General features: G+C 37.6%; 1 protein-coding gene across 3 annotated transcripts in view; it reads right to left on the bottom strand.

Annotated features, from left to right (window-relative positions):
* Positions 1-17225, bottom strand: part of CDK6 (cyclin dependent kinase 6) — a 240637-nt gene that overhangs the window by 214944 nt on the left and 8468 nt on the right. The window lies entirely within an intron of this gene.

Below are 17225 nucleotides of genomic sequence, written 5' to 3'. Positions count from 1 at the left end.
TGGTTCATTCCCCCTTCTGTTTACCCCCCCCCATTCTTCCCTTCCTTCTCCTACCGATCTTCCTGCTATTTCTTATGTTCCATAAATGAGTGAAAAGGCGATTATATATGAGAAATATCACAATAATTCTTTGTTGAGGAAAAAGAAAGTTTGAAGTGACATCAAGAATTAGTAGTCAGCATTTCTCTGCAGAATCTCTACAGGTCTCCAAAAACGTATTCAAATTAAATCAACAATTACATCAATAAATTAAATCCTCAATCACTGGTAATTAACTTTTAAAATCTTGTTTGATGTTATAATTTTGGTAACTGAACAAAACAAACACAGCAAGCATTACTTTTTGCAATATTTTATTGCATTGAGGTAATTTTTTCAGTTATATTACGGAACAGATCAGCATTGTAAGCTAGCCAGGGATTCAACTACATTTACGAAGTTGTATCTACTACAAATCTTGGGTCGCCAAATCCAGATGTAGCAGTGGCCTTTGGACAATTATCTTTTCAGTCCCTCTGCAGTCTTTGTATGCTTCCATGACCCAGACGTGACTGAAAAGATTGACATTCTCCCAACTGTGTGTGAAAACAAAACAGGAAGATTGCCTCTTGGCCTTAACTCTCAAAAGGAAGAACAGACCAGGGTGACTTCATTAAATCTTGAGATTAAATGTGGAAATTATTTTAGCACCCAGAGATGACACAAGATGGAAAAGAATTCAAGATGACAACATAAGTCTATCCAACAGCTAACATTTACTAAACAATTTCCATATCCACTGTGCTCGTATCTTAACTAGTACCTGATATAATGTCTGCCTAGGGCTGATTATCCATAGGGAAGCTAGGCAGACTTGATAGAGTCCCCCTGGACTTAACAATTTATGTCCAAGAGAATGAGAGCTGCACATATGAGAATGTCGAGAGGACTTCATTGAGTTTGGCCACATGTTCCATGAACAAAACCACTCTCCCTCAAAACATTCCAAGTAGTTGAATGGTGACACCAAGGAGGAGAGGAAGAGAGAGTGAGGTAGCCAAGTATTTGCCAAGTGTCAAACACATAACAGGAACCTAAACTCAGAAACATCATTTAATATGTGTCCTATATTTACAAATGAAGAAACTAAAGCTTAGACAGGTGAGAAGTACAATGTGGTCAAGTCATACTGTCATGGGGGAGAATGTGAGGCCACATCTGACCTCGACTCTTAGGTTACCAATAATATCCAAGGCTCAATTAATAATAATGTGGTTGTATTTCCAAGACTCTATGTGTACCCTCATAGTTTTTATTTAAAATTTCACAAACTTTTTAGGATGCCACCATAGTACCTTCCCAAGAACACCATATATTACATTGCTGAACTGTGGTTCATGAATTCATTCATGGTTTACCCTACAGACTGAGCCCCTGCTCAATTATTTCCAATAACATATGGATAAAGTAGATGCCAACCCACAATCAGCAGAATGTATTTTCAACTGTCATACTAACTGCTGATCAGACTTTCTTCTATCTCAGGAGACATATGTGAGATGATTAGTAACTGTCTAGCACTAGGGCTGTATACAGGCTTCTGCTGGCAAGCAATTTTCTTCTGTGCAACTTGCAACTAAATTCCCAACCTTGGTCTGTGCACGCATGGTCGAAAAACTTTTTTAGCCACTCAATGGTGGCCAAGAAAGCATGTCCAATTCATAGTCATTCATGATTTGGAGGTTTCTTTTTATATAAAAATGGGAGAATTCTTTTGAGGACCTCCAAGTCCTTCAAATCACATTAGGGTAGCATTCTACCCCTGCCACAATCAGTTTACAGGAAATGCTAAGGAAAAGCCCGTGAAAAGGAGACAGAGGTGAAAATCAAGGTCGCAGAAAATTTGGGAGGGAAAGAGAAGGTGATTCAATCGTACAGAACACTGCTTGCCTTAAAAACAAAACAAAACAAAAAAAAACCAACAACAACAACAAAAAACCAGAAACAACTGCACCAAAGCTGTCTCCATTTGAGGAGCTGGTTTTGTTCCCTGACTGCTCCCCCACATATCTAAGTGCAGTGAGTACATTCCCAACTCCTACTGCCAAGTTAAAATGAAAACGTTCTCAGTCTAGAAATGATTGAGGTGGTTTTCTTTAATCAAATTAGAGCAGCCAAATGTTCCTTTCAAAGGTAACTGTCTACTCTGCAGCTGTATGCAAACTACCACATCAAATGTGAGGGAAAAAATAGCGATAGAATTGTGTCCTTACAGTACTGTGCTGGCTGCAGGGATGGAGAAACAAAAGCATCAGTACAGCGAAGAATTACATTCACAGTGAGCTTCCAGAAATATGCTGACTTCACAAACTGTGAACAATGTACTGAAACTTCCAGTATATAATTAGCTATTTTGGGGCAGGGAGGAGTGTGGGGGGAAATTCCCCCTTAAAAACAGCTAAGCGGCAATAGATACCTTGAGTCATTTACCCTAGCGACCAAAGCCTCAATGAGAAACATGAAAAGACTGGCTGAGACTTCATGCACAAAAAAAATCTCATAGACCTTGCTTTTTCACTTCCTGTCTCCATCAGAAACACACCACAGTGAGTAATCTTGAGTATCCAACAAGCTTCAATTAAGCTTGTAATGATTCATTTACATGCAGAATTTATTCTTTTAAATCATCAGACATGGGAAATTCCTGCAAAGAATTAATTCATAGTGGGCTTATTTTTTCAGTTGGTTTCTCTGAAGAAAAATCAATTGGCTAACATTCCGACTATGATGTCAAATTAGTTAACGCATGTTATGGGTTTACACCAGCTGTTGGGATGCTCTATGAAAACCTAGAAATGACAGTATGGAAACCAAGAATGACCATGATTGTAGACCACCAGGTGCAACAGGCAACAGGAAGACAGCGACAATGTTCTTTCTATATATACGGCTCTTTTCCAGATGATTAGACTGTCCGCAAAATTAAGGAATGTCACAGAAATGGGGGAAAAGTCTATCTCACATGATTTCCATATGTCTCCAGAAAATGTGTTCTTCAACTTTTTTGCTCCCAGTGAAATGTGCAGGCTACTTTCTTGAGTCACACTACTATCGATCTATCCAAATGTGAAGACTGTTGCATAAATAAAACCTCCTGCAGGTTATAAGCAATTCTCAGGCCACTACCTTTAGCGACACCCTTCTGCTCCCACTCGGTAAACCAAAACTGAAACTGCAAGAAATAAGGACATTTTAATTATTTAAAGTTTTAAGAAATAGATCAGATGGGACTTCCACTTCAAAATGGCAGATGCGGGGTGTCTGGTTGGGTCAGTCCGCTAAGCATCCAACTCTTGATTTCGGCTCAGGTCACCATCTCAGGGTTGGGGGATCAAGCCCTGCCTAGGACTCTGTGCTGGGCGTGGAGCCTGCTTAAGATTCTCTCTCTCCCTCTGTCCCTCCCCATTCCCTCTCTAAAAAAAAAGAACAACAAAAAAAATGGCAGACCCACTGTAAACATTTGCGTCCAGTCTTTCTCAATATACTACCAAAGAAAAAGAAATAAAACCCGTAAGTAAAGAAAGATGCCATCAAAAAATTGACAATTTAGTAGATTTTCTGGATGACTGAAAATAAATAGAAGCAAGTTGATGGAGGAAAATGACAGAGAAAGTCACCAAAAAGACAGTGGTCTCTAGATTGGTGAACATGTAATTCAGGAACCATATTAAGAAAATACCTTTTAATTATAGGCTTTTTTTTTTATTCCTTCATTTCAAAATCATCGCTTTTGTGTGTTTTAATATATATATATATATCTGTATACAGACATAATTTTTCTAAGTCAGTGAGCATCAGGGGCATGCTCAAATATTTTTACTGAAGGGAAGGCCAGCGCCCTAAAACAAGCTATGAGGGCACTGTGGAGGAAGCAGGAGCTGGATGAGCCAGCAGGTGTGATGGAGAAAGGGAGAGAGAAATGCAGCCCAAGCAGGGGAGGCAACTGAAGGAAGGTCTGTACCCGGTAACGGCCCCGGTCAGCATCCCCACTGTCATCCCCATACCGAGGACATTGGGATAAAACCCTTCTTAATACAGCATTTGGGGGTTCTTCCTCATCCTGACAGCCAATTTTCCCATTCACTCAAAAGTAAAGCCTAATAAAAGATACTCTCACCCCTACACCAACTGAGCATGATAAAAGATACTCCATCCCTACTCCAAATGAGCCACCCAGAATTTCCACTCAGAAATGAGATCTTGGGGCACCTGGGTGGCTCAGTCGATTAGGTGTCTGCCTTCAGCTCGGGTCATGATCTCAGAATTCCGGGACTGAGCCCCGTATCGGGCTCCCTGCTCAGTGGGAAGTCTGCTTCTCCCTCTCCCTCTCCCTCTGCTCCTCCCCCCGCTTGCGCTCTCTCTCTCTAATAAATGAATAAAATCTAAAAAAAAAAAAAAAGATCTAGCAGGGAGGAAAAAGTCTTATTTAACAGCCATACTAGCTACCCAGTTTTTATTTAAAAAATCTAATGGATATACAAGGCAGTAAGAGAGCAAGAAGGTTCAGACTTAACGGTCACAAACAACTAGGAACTGGACAAATATATAAAACAACTGTTTTCAGATACTAGACTCCAGGTGGTATAGAATGATGATCCCTGAGAGAGGGAAGGCCTAAACTGCCCTGGCGGCTTTCTGTGTGGAGGCAATTTCCAGACCACAGGCACAGGGAGAAGGAACCCAAAGTGAGGACTCTAGTATCACTGAGCTGAGTAGGAAGATATCAAGAAGCTAAGAAGACAAGGAGGCTGAGGTGACTAAAATGTGTTAAGACAGAGTACTGAACAAAAAGCCACCTAGAAAAAGAGCTTCAGAAATCTACGGGGGCGGGGGGGGGGGAAATCTATTGAGTCCTTTCCTGAATATCAACCTGCACACGTGGAAATGCACAAGACCAGGCAAAAACTGTTTCTGAGGAAAGATAAACGACTAGGAAATTGTAAACTGAATGATTCCTAGAGCTCACAAAGGGCAAGAAATCTTTTTAGTTTGTTCCCATCAGCCTGAGAAGAACAGACTACAAAAGCCTAATGCCTTACTAGTGGGCCTACACTAGCCCTAAAGTAAAGCCTGCACTACTAGATCCCCTCCCCATAAAACGAACAAAAACAAAAACTAAAAACTAAAAATAAGCCTTAAAAGATCAAACTGAACCCCAAGTTAACTTTGCTATCCGTCAGAACAAAGTCCAACACCTTTAAAGGAATAGAACAAAATCCAGCAATCAACAATGTAACTAACATTCATAATGTTTGGCATCCAATAAAAAAGAATTAAACATGCAGACATAGAGGAAAATGTAGCTCATTACCAGGAGAAAATTCGGTGAACAGAAAGAGACCCAGAAAAGACCGAGATTATGAAATACCAAAGACATCAAAGCAATTATTGTAAATATTATAAATATGTTAAAAGACCTAAAGGAAAATGTAAACATAGTGAGGGGGGAAATGTAAAATATTTTAAAAAGAATCGAATATAAAATGTACCCAGATAAACTACATGGACCAAAAGAAGTCTTAATAAATTGAAAAAGGATTAAAATCATATAGAGTTGTTCTCTTGTCACAAGAGAATTTTAGACATAAAGGAATTTGAAAAATCCTGCATGTGTTTGGAAATTAAAGAACACAAATCTAAGTAACCCATGGGTCAAAGAAGAATCACCAAAATAAAGTATTTTGAACTGAATGAAAATGGAACCAAAATATATCAAAATCTATGGGAGGAGAATAAAATAACATAAATGCTTACATTAGAAAAGAAAATTCTAAAATCAATGAGCTAAGCTTCTATTTTAAGAAGCTAAAAGAACAAATTAAGCCCAAAGTAAGTAGGAAGAGGAAATAAAAATAAAAGTAAATATAAACTAGACAAGAGACAAATGATAAAGGAAATTAATGAAACCAAAAACTGATTTATCATCAATAAAACTGCCAAAATTCTACCTGTATGGTTAAGGAAAAAAAAAGGGGGGGAACCTACAAATTACCAATATCAAGAATGAAAGAGGGGTCATCACTATAGAGTCTACAGACAAGACTAAAGAATCTATATCAATAAACTCAAAAGCCTACATGAAAAACACAAATATCTTGAAAAATACAAATTATAAAAAGTAATTCTACCTACATCAGACTGATGTCCATTAAGCAAATAGAAATTGTAGTTAAAACCTTCCCATAATGAAATACTATGCCCAGACAACTTCCCTGTAAATTCTATTAAAGGTATAAGAATTAATGTTAATCTACAGAAAATCTTTCAGAGGAGCTGTAAACACTTATCGACTCATTTTATAAGGCCAGCATTGCCTCAAAACCAAAATCTGACACATTATGAAAAAAGAAAATTACAGAACAATATCCTTCATAAACACAGATGTAAAAATTCTTAGCAAAATTGCAAAAGGCAGAATTACAAAAAACAATTTTAAAAAAGAAGAACAAAGTTGGAAAACTTACACTACCTAATTTCAAGACTACGATAAAACTACAGTAAATAAAACATCATGGCAGTGGCAAAAAGACGGGTATATAAATCAATGGAACAGAACAGAGTCTAGAAATAGACCCAAATGTACATGGTCAATTGATTTTTTTACAAAGTTGCCAATGTAATCCAAATTTAAGAAAGCACAGACTTTTCAACAAATGGTCCTAGGACACTTGGGTATCTATACAAGGAGAAAAATGAACTCTTACCTCAAGCCACACACAAAGATTTAACTTGAATATATCACAGACTTAACATAACAGCAAAATCTGTAAAATTCTAGAAGAAAACATAAGAAAAAAAATGTATGTGCCTTTGGGGTAAGCAAAGATTTCTTAGATGGGATATAAAAGAAGGACAAACCATCAGAGAAAAAAATGGTAAGTCAGACTTTAGAAAACATTAAAATCTTCTGTTTGAGTGACATCATTAAAAAAAAAAAAAAGAAAGAAAGAAAAAGAAAAAAGTAAGACATATGCCTGGAGAATACATCTGCAAAAATTTACCTGACAAAGACTTTTCCAGAATATATAAATAACTTTCACAACACAATAAGATAACCCAATTTTAAATAATGGTCAAATATTTGAATAGATATTTCCCAAAGGAAGGTAAGAGACTCGCCAATAAGCAAATGAAAAGATGTTCAACAACATTAGTCATTAGGTAAATGCAAATTAAAACCACAATGTAATATCAGTTCACACCTAATATAGAACAGTTACAAGTGTTGAACAGAATGCAAATTGAATGAAATCGTCACACATTGCTGGTGGAAATGTAAAATGGTACAACCAGTTTGGAAAAGTTCGGCAGTTTCTTTAAAAGTTAAACACACATTTGCCATACAAGCCAGCAAACCACATCTAGGTATGTATGTAAATGAAAAGAATGCATATGTGGTATGAACACAAAGACCTGTATATGAATGTTTATAGAAGCATTATTCATAATAGCCCCAAACTGGAAGCAACACAAATAACCATCAACATGTGGATGGATATACAAATTGTGGCAAAGTCACGTACTGGGAAAGAATGAACTACTGATACAGTAAACATGAAAGAATTTCAAAATTAGTGATGAAAGCTAGACACAAAAGAACACAGTGCTGTTTGATACCATGTATACAGAACTCTAGAAAGGACGAATATAATCTGTAATGACAGAAAGAAGTTTAGCAGTTGCCAGGGGTCCAGGTAGGGGGAGGAGACTGACTGCGAAGTGTCCTGAGGGAACTTTTAGGGTAATGGAACTGTTTTAGATCTTGATTTTGACAGTGGTTATGTGGGCATATAAATTTGTCAGGACTCATAAAAAATACACTCTTAAAATGGACGCCTTTTACTACATATGAACTACATCTCAATAAACTTGATTTTTTAAAAAAAGCAAAGGATATCCAAACATCACCAGGCATTGAAAGAATCCAGCAATAGGAAAACAAAGTTAAACACTACACATTTACTAAAACAAAGATAATATGGAGAAGTTTTTAAACATTTAGAGCTATTCAAGGACATATTACACCCATAAAACCATAATAAAATGTTTAAAAAAAAAAAAGAAAAGAAAAAGAAAAAGCAGGCTGAGAACAACAACAGAAAAAGATACTTTGAGGTTAAAATATAATTGCCCAGAGTAAATTCAATAGACAGTTGGTAAAATAAGAGAGAAGATTTCTTTAGAATATAGAGCACAACAAAACCAAAGCAAACAGAATAGTTACAAAGAGAGGAAAAGAAGGCAAGACACACATGGAGATCCAATCTGTACAACTGAACTTTAAGAGACTTCAAGGTCCCAAATGAAAGATCAATTATCTGACTCACAGGAGAACCTCAGAGAGAAAGAATAGAATAAATAAAGAAGTAATTTTTAAAAGTAAAATGAAACAAATCTGCACACAGATCTCACAGTACACCCAGCAAATTTAATTAATTAATTAATTTTTTTATTTTTGAGTATTTATTCATCTTAGAGAGAAAGCACAGTGGGAGGGGCAGAGGGAGAGGGAGAGAGAATCCCAAGCAGACTCCCCACTGAGCATGGAGCCCAATGCAGGCTTTGATCCTATGACCCTGAGACCATGACCAGAGCCAAAACCAAGAGCCCAACACTCAACCAACTGTGCCACCCAGGCACCCCCAGAAAATTTAATTTAAAAAGCACCACACATAGACACATATTTCTGAAGAACACATCGTAGTGGTTTCCAGACAGAAAAGTTACTAAAAACTAATTAGAAAATCGTCTTGGCAGATAATTTCTCATTGGCAACACTGAACAGAGAGAGAACAATGGCTTTCAAGTTCAGTGGTAAAATTTTTCATCCAAAACTTCTAAAAACAGTCAAATTATAATCAAATGTGAGGAACAATAAAAATGTTTCCAAATTGGTGACGATTCAGAAAGCTTATCTTCCATACAGAATTTCTTAGGAAGTTACTTGCAAACATATACTAGCAAAACAAGGGTGTGAACCACTAAAGAGGAAAGGCGAGGATGCAGGAATTAAGTGGCTCAACCCAAGGAGCAGTGAAAAAGTCTCAGGAAGAGAACTGTTCATCAGGCCCAGTAAATAATCAGTCCAGAGTAAACCAAAACTTCAGAGAAATGTCAGGAAATGGGCAATTCAACAGAAATGGGTAGTAGGATAAAGTGTTTGGAAAAAAAAAAAAGAAGTTGAGGCTGTGATAAAGGCAAACAGTGCATGAAAAAATAGAAAGGCAATTGTAAACTCCAGGAAAAACAAAACAGTATAAAAACATTCTGATCTAAATAAGAAGTACACTACAATAGAGTACAATTTTTAAAAAGTGATGCAAAGTAAGAAATGAGAATCTAGATGTCTGTATTTAAGAAAGACTCCTCTGACCTCACAGAGTTAGTAACACTGGACCTACAGTTGTGGTTGCAGAACACAATGTAAATGTTTAAAAACTTTAACAAAGTAGATGGTGAAAGTTATAGTGTTAAAAGGAGTATAAAGGATAGGGGGATAAAATACCCTTCTCTTATTAAATGGAGAATCAAGAGATATTGTCAAAAATAAAAGAACAAAAGCATATTATCTTATTATATGAAATAAAGATAGATCAATCTAACAAAAGGTGAAGGATATGAACAGTAGTATTAATGAGCTAAATCCTCATCTTTCAGAGCAAGAAGTCAATAGGTATCTGAAGTTTAAATATCAAGAAATAGAGCATAGCATTTTATCTAGATTAACAGATGGAACTACCAGAAGCACCAAAAACAGAGTTAGAAGAAGTTGTATCTGAGTACTGGAAATGCGGATAATTGGGGCAGGAGTCTTGCTTTTTTATCATAAATCCTTCTGTACAAATCACCAAGTACTAATATCATGATTACAAAAAAAAAAAAAAAAAGAGAGAGAGAGAGAGAGGGGGGAAGACACAAATTCTTTAACACTCTTTCCAATTAAGAGATAATATATGTCCTATCCCCTTGTATCTATAAAGCTTTGAACTCACTTGTAACCAACAGAATGTGGCAGAAATGACACTGCCTGTTCCTAGGAACACTGACTGGCTTTTGGAGCCATGAGCCACCATCTAAGTCCAACTACTCTGAAGCCTTGATGCTGAGAGGGACCCCAGACCACATGGAGAGGTAAGGTGGGACTACAGTCCCAGCTCAGGTCCTATCCTAAATCATCCAGCCCATAGGAAACAACAGATTTGAGGGTAAAGACATCCCCAGCTGAATAAAACCCCTAGCTGCTCTTTTATCCCCACTTCAAGCTTTCAGACGTCATGAAGCAGAAACATACCATTCTCGCTGTGCTCCGTCAGACTTCCACCCACTGAATCTTTGAGCATCAGAAAATGATTGTTTTAAGCCCCTCAACTTTGGGCCAATTTACCACATAGCAATAATATCCAGAACAATGAACAGAAAATTGTAATTATTTTAAATAAAAAACTGCAAACAAGTCGCCTCATATTCTACTTTAGTAACGACTCCCAGCAACATACCTGATACTCTTCCATTCCATTCCATGCCTCCTTCTTCTTTTCCTTACTTTTTTTCTTCCTTTCCTTCCTTGCCCTCCCCCCACCTTCACCTCCGTCCTCCTCCCTCTTCTTCTTATCACTATCACTGTTACTCTTTACAGCTGGTCATGACTAAGTAATGTCAGATTCCTTACATGATCACAATCAACTGACTTAAGCAGAGAACGAAGGTGCTTGTAATGGGAGCATAAATGGGAGTACTGGGGCGAGGTTCACACCGGGACTGGCCACCCGGGCTTCACCACTTGCAAGGACCGCTATAGCCACTTATACAAAGGCTTGACAGCTTACGTCAAACTCTTTAGGACAGTGTGTACCAACCCTTTTTATAAAACTTCATAACCCAGAGAATCTGCAACCACGTCTTAAAATTTCCACCAAAACATCTAAGTCAATTCTGCTACAAATGATAGAACCATTTAAGATATCACTTAATATTTTTATTTAAGATTATAACTCATAACTAATGAAAACATAGTGGAAGAATTAGCTTAGAGGGGATATAGCTTAGTGTCCAATCTACTTGCTAACCATTAAATTATTAAATAACTCCTACTTCCTAAGTCAGAATCTAATTTACTACTATAATTATTAAAGACTATAAAACCCTTAAGAGTTTTAAGCGCAATACTAATGAATGAATAGAAAATAACATATCTACTAAATTTTGGTATTTACATTTTTATTGTCAATAAAATTACTGTAAAAAGAGTAATCTTCGGTCACAGTTCAACTATTCGTTCAGCTGGTCCTTCAAGAGGCATTTACTGAACTATGTGCCAGGCACTGTTCTAGATATCGGGAATAAAGCAGTGAACAAAACCGACAAAAATTCCTGCCCAGATGAAGCTTACGTTCTAACAGGAAGCATATGTTCTACGTTACTCCATGCGTCACTTGCACAAATATCTGAGCGCTAGGCACAAAGGACAATGTGAAGATGGTGAAAATAAAGTTCCCAAGAAAAAGCCATCAGGAAATAAAATTCCATGTTATTCTTATGGAATTAAAGAACGATGCGGAGTTTACTTTTTCAACAAGTACTGGTTGAGGCCTTCCTAAACTTGCCAGAATTCTCATCTCCTTTCAGATCACTAGGTTTTAGATTTTGAAGTCTAAGAAATTTCAGATTTACATAAGCTATCCAGGTTCTATCACCGTATTACAGCCTCACCTCACTGTATCTCTCACCTCTACCTCGTCTTTGTTCATCTCCGTGAAAGTGTGTGGCCCTTTCAGATCACAAGCTACAGCTCCAGACTGTTCTCTATTTGCCTAATGATGGATTCACCTCTCAACTTTATCAGCTAAGGTGGGGATAAAACTACCATTTTTCATAAACAATGATGCTACTCTTAACTAATTTCAAAAGTCCTGTTTTTCTAGGATTCAGAATTGGTACCACTGAGTCGACCATGCTTTTTTTTTTTTTTTAAGATTATTTATTTATTTGAGAAAGAGAGAGAGAGAGAGGGAGAGCCCAGTGTGCGAGAACACAAGTGGTGAGGGGAAGGGCACAGGGAGCGGGAGAAGCAGGCTCCCCACTGAGCAGGGTCCCAACCCCAGGACCCAGGATTCGTGACCTGAGTGGAAGGCAGATACTTAACCGACTGAGCCACCCAGGCACCCCTCAACCATGCTATGCTCTTACATGGTTCTCCTTTAGATGAATCCCATCATTCTGAGTTAGCAGACAGTTAAAGGATAGACAGTAATGCCTCTGAAACAGAGTTTTTCTCTTTGCAATACTAACCGGTTTAGCTGAGAACCCAACTGGCATCAACCACCTCAATTTCTAGTCTAATTACCACTGATTAAATCCCACGGGCTTAAAAATAATTTGTAATGACTAGCAGGATGTCACAACTTTCCATCTGTGTCTTAATGTGTAAAAAGTGCGTTATTTCAAAGAAAGGATGCTTTCCTTCCCAGTTGTTTAAGGGGACTTCCATAATTTAAATACACTTCATTTAATATATATATACATTTAAATACACTTAAATACACTTCATAAATACATTCATGATTAGCACTAGGAGTCCCTTCTAGCCCAATCTTTCAATCTGTCTCATGGCTCAGTAAGAAAACACCCCATTTTTACCCAAGGCTACTTAATAACTTCCGTAAGTGATTCTATAAGATTGGAATGTAGACGACATTATCTAAAAACTTGAAACCACTCAGATAGTTCCCTGGTTTCCACTAAGAAATTTTAAAAATGGGGGCTCCTGGGTGGCTCAGTCGATTGAGTGTTTGACTCTTAATTTCCACTCAGATCGTGGTCTCAGGGTTGTGAGATCGAGCCCCGACCTGGGCTCCATGCTCAGTGGGGAGTCTACTTGATAGTCTCTCTCCAACTCCTCTGTCCCTCCCCTCATCCCTGCTCTCTCTCTCTCTCTCTCAAATAAATAAATAAATCTCTAAAAGACCTGACTGGCACATGAGTAACTCAGTCAGTTAAGTGACTGACTCTTGGCTTGGGATCATGATCTCAGGGTTGTGAGATGGAGCCCCACAACAGATCCGCACTCAGCAGGGAGTCTGCTTAGATTCTCTCTCTTGCTCTGCCCCTCCCCCCACGCTCTCTCTCAAATAAATAAATCTTAAAAAAAATGCCAATAGGGGACATAAAAAGGAATAATCTTGAGATTTGAAATTTAAAAAGAGAGAGAGAAAAGGGCACCTGGCTGACTCAGTCGGAAGAGCATGCAACTCTTGATCTTGGGGTTGTGACTTCGAGCCCCACGTTGGGTATACAGATTACTTAAAATTAAAATCTTTATGAGAGAGAGAACAAGCAAAGAATTCAACTTCTCCTTAATTTGAATAGTGAAATACAACAGAAATCAGTTTTGACAGTGTGTTTCCAGGAGCACTTTCTCCTCAGATCCTCCTACAATAATCCATTAATGAAAATGATACAGCATTGGGTAAACTTGACACCAACTACCAATACCCAGATTAAAGACTGCATTTTACTATAATTACTATAAATCCAATGCATGTCATTTCAGAAGTAACTAGCTCCATTCATACTTTCACCCCGTGGAGTGAAAAAATGAAAGTCCATCCTCCCAACGTGCCATACAGAGATCTGTGTACATGTTGGTTTCCTCCACAAAATTACAAACTTCTTGAGGGCAGGAATTCGTTCTGTTAATAACACCTTCTAGCTGCATAACATTTGATCTTCATATTCACAACTTCATCTGATCACAGGAACTCTCTAAGGTCAAAAGAACAGTAATAATTCCTAATTTTATGGTGGGAAACCCATACCGAAGAGACATATGGAACTTACTCTAGGTCACTCAGCTAGTAAGTGGAGGAAGTCAAAATAGAAGCAAAGTATTCTGACCACTATTCTACTGACTAGGAACATTTTTAAAGCTTATGATGATGAAAAATTTCAAACATATACAAATGAAGAGAGAACAGTACAATGAACTTCTACAGCCTTAACAATGATCAACTGGTTTCAGCTACACTCCATTATAAAACAGCTTCCAGATCTAGTATCACTTTTTGGGTAAATATTTCAAGACGTAGGTTAATCATATTGAATAAAATGTTGAATAGAACAGATAACCAATAAATACTTGTTGAATGCTATCAATCTCACATATGCCTTCAGACATTATTACCCAATTCTGACTAAAAAAAAAATCAAATCTAAATTCCTAGATGGTACATATTCGTTCATTCGTTCACAAATATTTATTCTGGGCCACAAGATGCCAGGCATCATGCTAAACGCTTGGGATACAGCAAAAGGAAGAAGAAAACACAGTTCCTTCTTTCAGGGATCTTGCATTCAACTGTCCCGGACATGCACACATGCGCACGCATACACACGCAAACACACCAACCACGTGGGTCTTGAGGAACTGGAGTTAGGTCGGCTGGAGGAATACTTCTTAACTAAACCTACCAGTTTGTCAAGGTGGAATCCAAATTCTCTGTACACAAATTATGAAATGGAGTGGAAGACTAAGTTTTAACAGAATTCCAAATCTTGATATTCTTCTAGAAACTATTAGGAAAGTTTTGCTTAATTTAGCTCCTCCTGAGTTTTTCCAGTAAGGAATGCCAACAATATTAAAATTAGTGGGGCAAAAAAACCAAAATAATTCAAGCAATTGATTAAAATGTAACTTCCATTCTTATATTTAAAAATGTTCAAATCATTTTCAACTTTTACTGAATGTGTGCACATTTCCTAATGTTCATGTTATCAATACAGTATAAATCAAATCCAAGACTGTACAGTTAATGATGGGAATTACTTAAATTTTGAAACTCACTTCAATATAAGCTATATAGACTGGAGTAAAACAAAAATGAAATGTTCTCTTTTCACTATTTTTTTATTATTCCCATGAAACCAAATAAGCATACTCCTACATATAGGTCCACTTTCCCTTTTTATTTGACACTCCTCGGTATTAACATTCATGTGACAGAAATAATCCATTTGGTCCCCTCCTTAATAACTAAGCCTCTTTTCCATTATTTTATTCACTTGTTCATTTATTCATTTTATTTCCACTGGATATAGGATGTAAGTGGACACGACCACAAGATACTCTCTGCCTTAAGGAGCTTACAACTAGGGTGTGGAAAGGTAGAGGATCAGAAGAGGGTGGTTGGGGGAAGATTAATATTCTATCTTATATAACAGACATAATAATATAAAGGGGTAAACATTTACAGAGTGTCACAAAGGAGGTCCAAAGATGTCAGGGTTCGAAGACACGACCACAAGATACTCTCTGCCTTAAGGAGCTTACAACTAGGGTGTGGAAAGGTAGAGGATCAGAAGAGGGTGGTTGGGGGAAGATTAATATTCTATCTTATATAACAGACATAATAATATAAAGGGGTAAACATTTACAGAGTGTCACAAAGGAGGTCCAAAGATGTCAGGGTTCGAAGGAAACAAATTTTATCCAAATGTAGGTGTTAAGGAGTAGACCACACACAAAAAGGGTGGCATTAAGGCTTTGGCTCTGAAGGATGGGTAGCATTTCTACAGGTAGAAACAGTAGTACGAGGAAGGCCACTGAGTGCACATTCTGAAATCGGCCCCAATGAAAGTTGCAGAGATGGACGGCAAGGAACAAATTCAGGGAAAATGAAGTCGTCTGTATGCATGTAGGATACACGTGGCAAATGCATAGCAAGAACACAAGAAAATCCTTCCAAAGGCAGAGCGAGTACTAAAGACCAAAAAATGGGTATTTGTATAATTTAAAAATCGATGTAAGTATTTGAAAGTTCTTACTAAATAGTCTTGGTGTGCAGATGCACTGCAGTTAATAACCCAATAATTTCCCAGTGTTTAGCTGGAGGCACTTGCTAACGCTGTATGCAGCTCTAAAAGGATGAAAAGTTCTCACCTCAGGGGTATGTAATTTAATTTACTCTACTTCATTCAGAAAATATACACCGGGCAACTAATAAGTTACAGATATTGTGTTATCTATAGATATAAAAGATATAATCCTGTACTCAAGTCAGAAAAAACATTAAATTATTAAACCGAAAATACTTTTTACCTCCCAAGGGAGCGTGTTCTGATACGCAATGACCACTAACCGTCCTGTCCTGCGAACACTGGCTATCAACCTGCACCTGAACCTTGGCCATCCTCAATTTCTATCTACAACGCACGTTAACGGTGGAATAAAACAGTTGACTAAAAGTGAGATGATTGTTTCACACATTTACAAAACAATTCCTACACAGACCAAAGGTGGGGTTAGACTAGGTTATATCGAAGACCCCTTCCAATTCAGAAATCCATATACTGTGATTCTAGTTCTACTGCATTAAAATCTTTTAGGAAGACCAGATTATAAGAATTAAAAATAAAATGGCTACTTAAATGACAAAGCCAACAGTCGCTCAAATTTGGTTAAACTACTAAATGTTTAATAATTACCCTAGCCCACAGGGACCACCAGGCTACTGCCGCCCACGCACACAGATTCCTGCCACGTGCCGTAAGGTGCTTTTACTTTACCTCTCGGTGGAGAGCTGCATGTGCAGATGGTAAAATGAAATCAAGTATAGCAGCAAATTGGTGATATTCAGAACAACTGCTTGGTGTCCCTTAAACTACTCCTCCCTCCGATTGCTGACCTACCCGCCCCACCAGACTTAGCATCTACAGCTCATCACACAGTGACCTTTATATAGGCATGCTTGTTACCAACCGCCACCAGTACCCACCCAGTGGTGCCTCTTGGCCCTTCGACAAAGCCCAACACTAAGCACACTACCTTGTCCTATTACCAAACCTCCTGCACCCAGATTTTGTTTCTGCCATGTTCTATTACACCAAGAAGCCACAATTTCCTTCCTAGGAAGACAAGCTCATCAGAACCTCCTGACAAATACAGCAGTAGTCTGGTTAGTTCTTCAAGAAGCATTAGTACCATATTTGCTTACTAGAGGTTGTTATGCTGCCTAATTTTCAAGTATTATAATGTTTATTTCATTATATGGGTAGTAGATACCAGAGCCACATTATTAAACAGTTCATTCATCAGACAAGCATTTTGATTTTTCCTACTGTTTTGTCTAAAATGAATTCTCTATTATTACTTAAGTATTAACCTATATTATTTTTTAACTAAGACTGTTTAT

This window comes from Ursus americanus, chromosome 3, assembly GCF_024610735.1.
Source record: "Ursus americanus isolate L20-20 chromosome 3, mUrsAme1.1.p, whole genome shotgun sequence".
Classification (NCBI taxonomy): domain Eukaryota; kingdom Metazoa; phylum Chordata; class Mammalia; order Carnivora; family Ursidae; genus Ursus; species Ursus americanus.
This window is presented reverse-complemented; position numbering and strand designations above follow the sequence as displayed.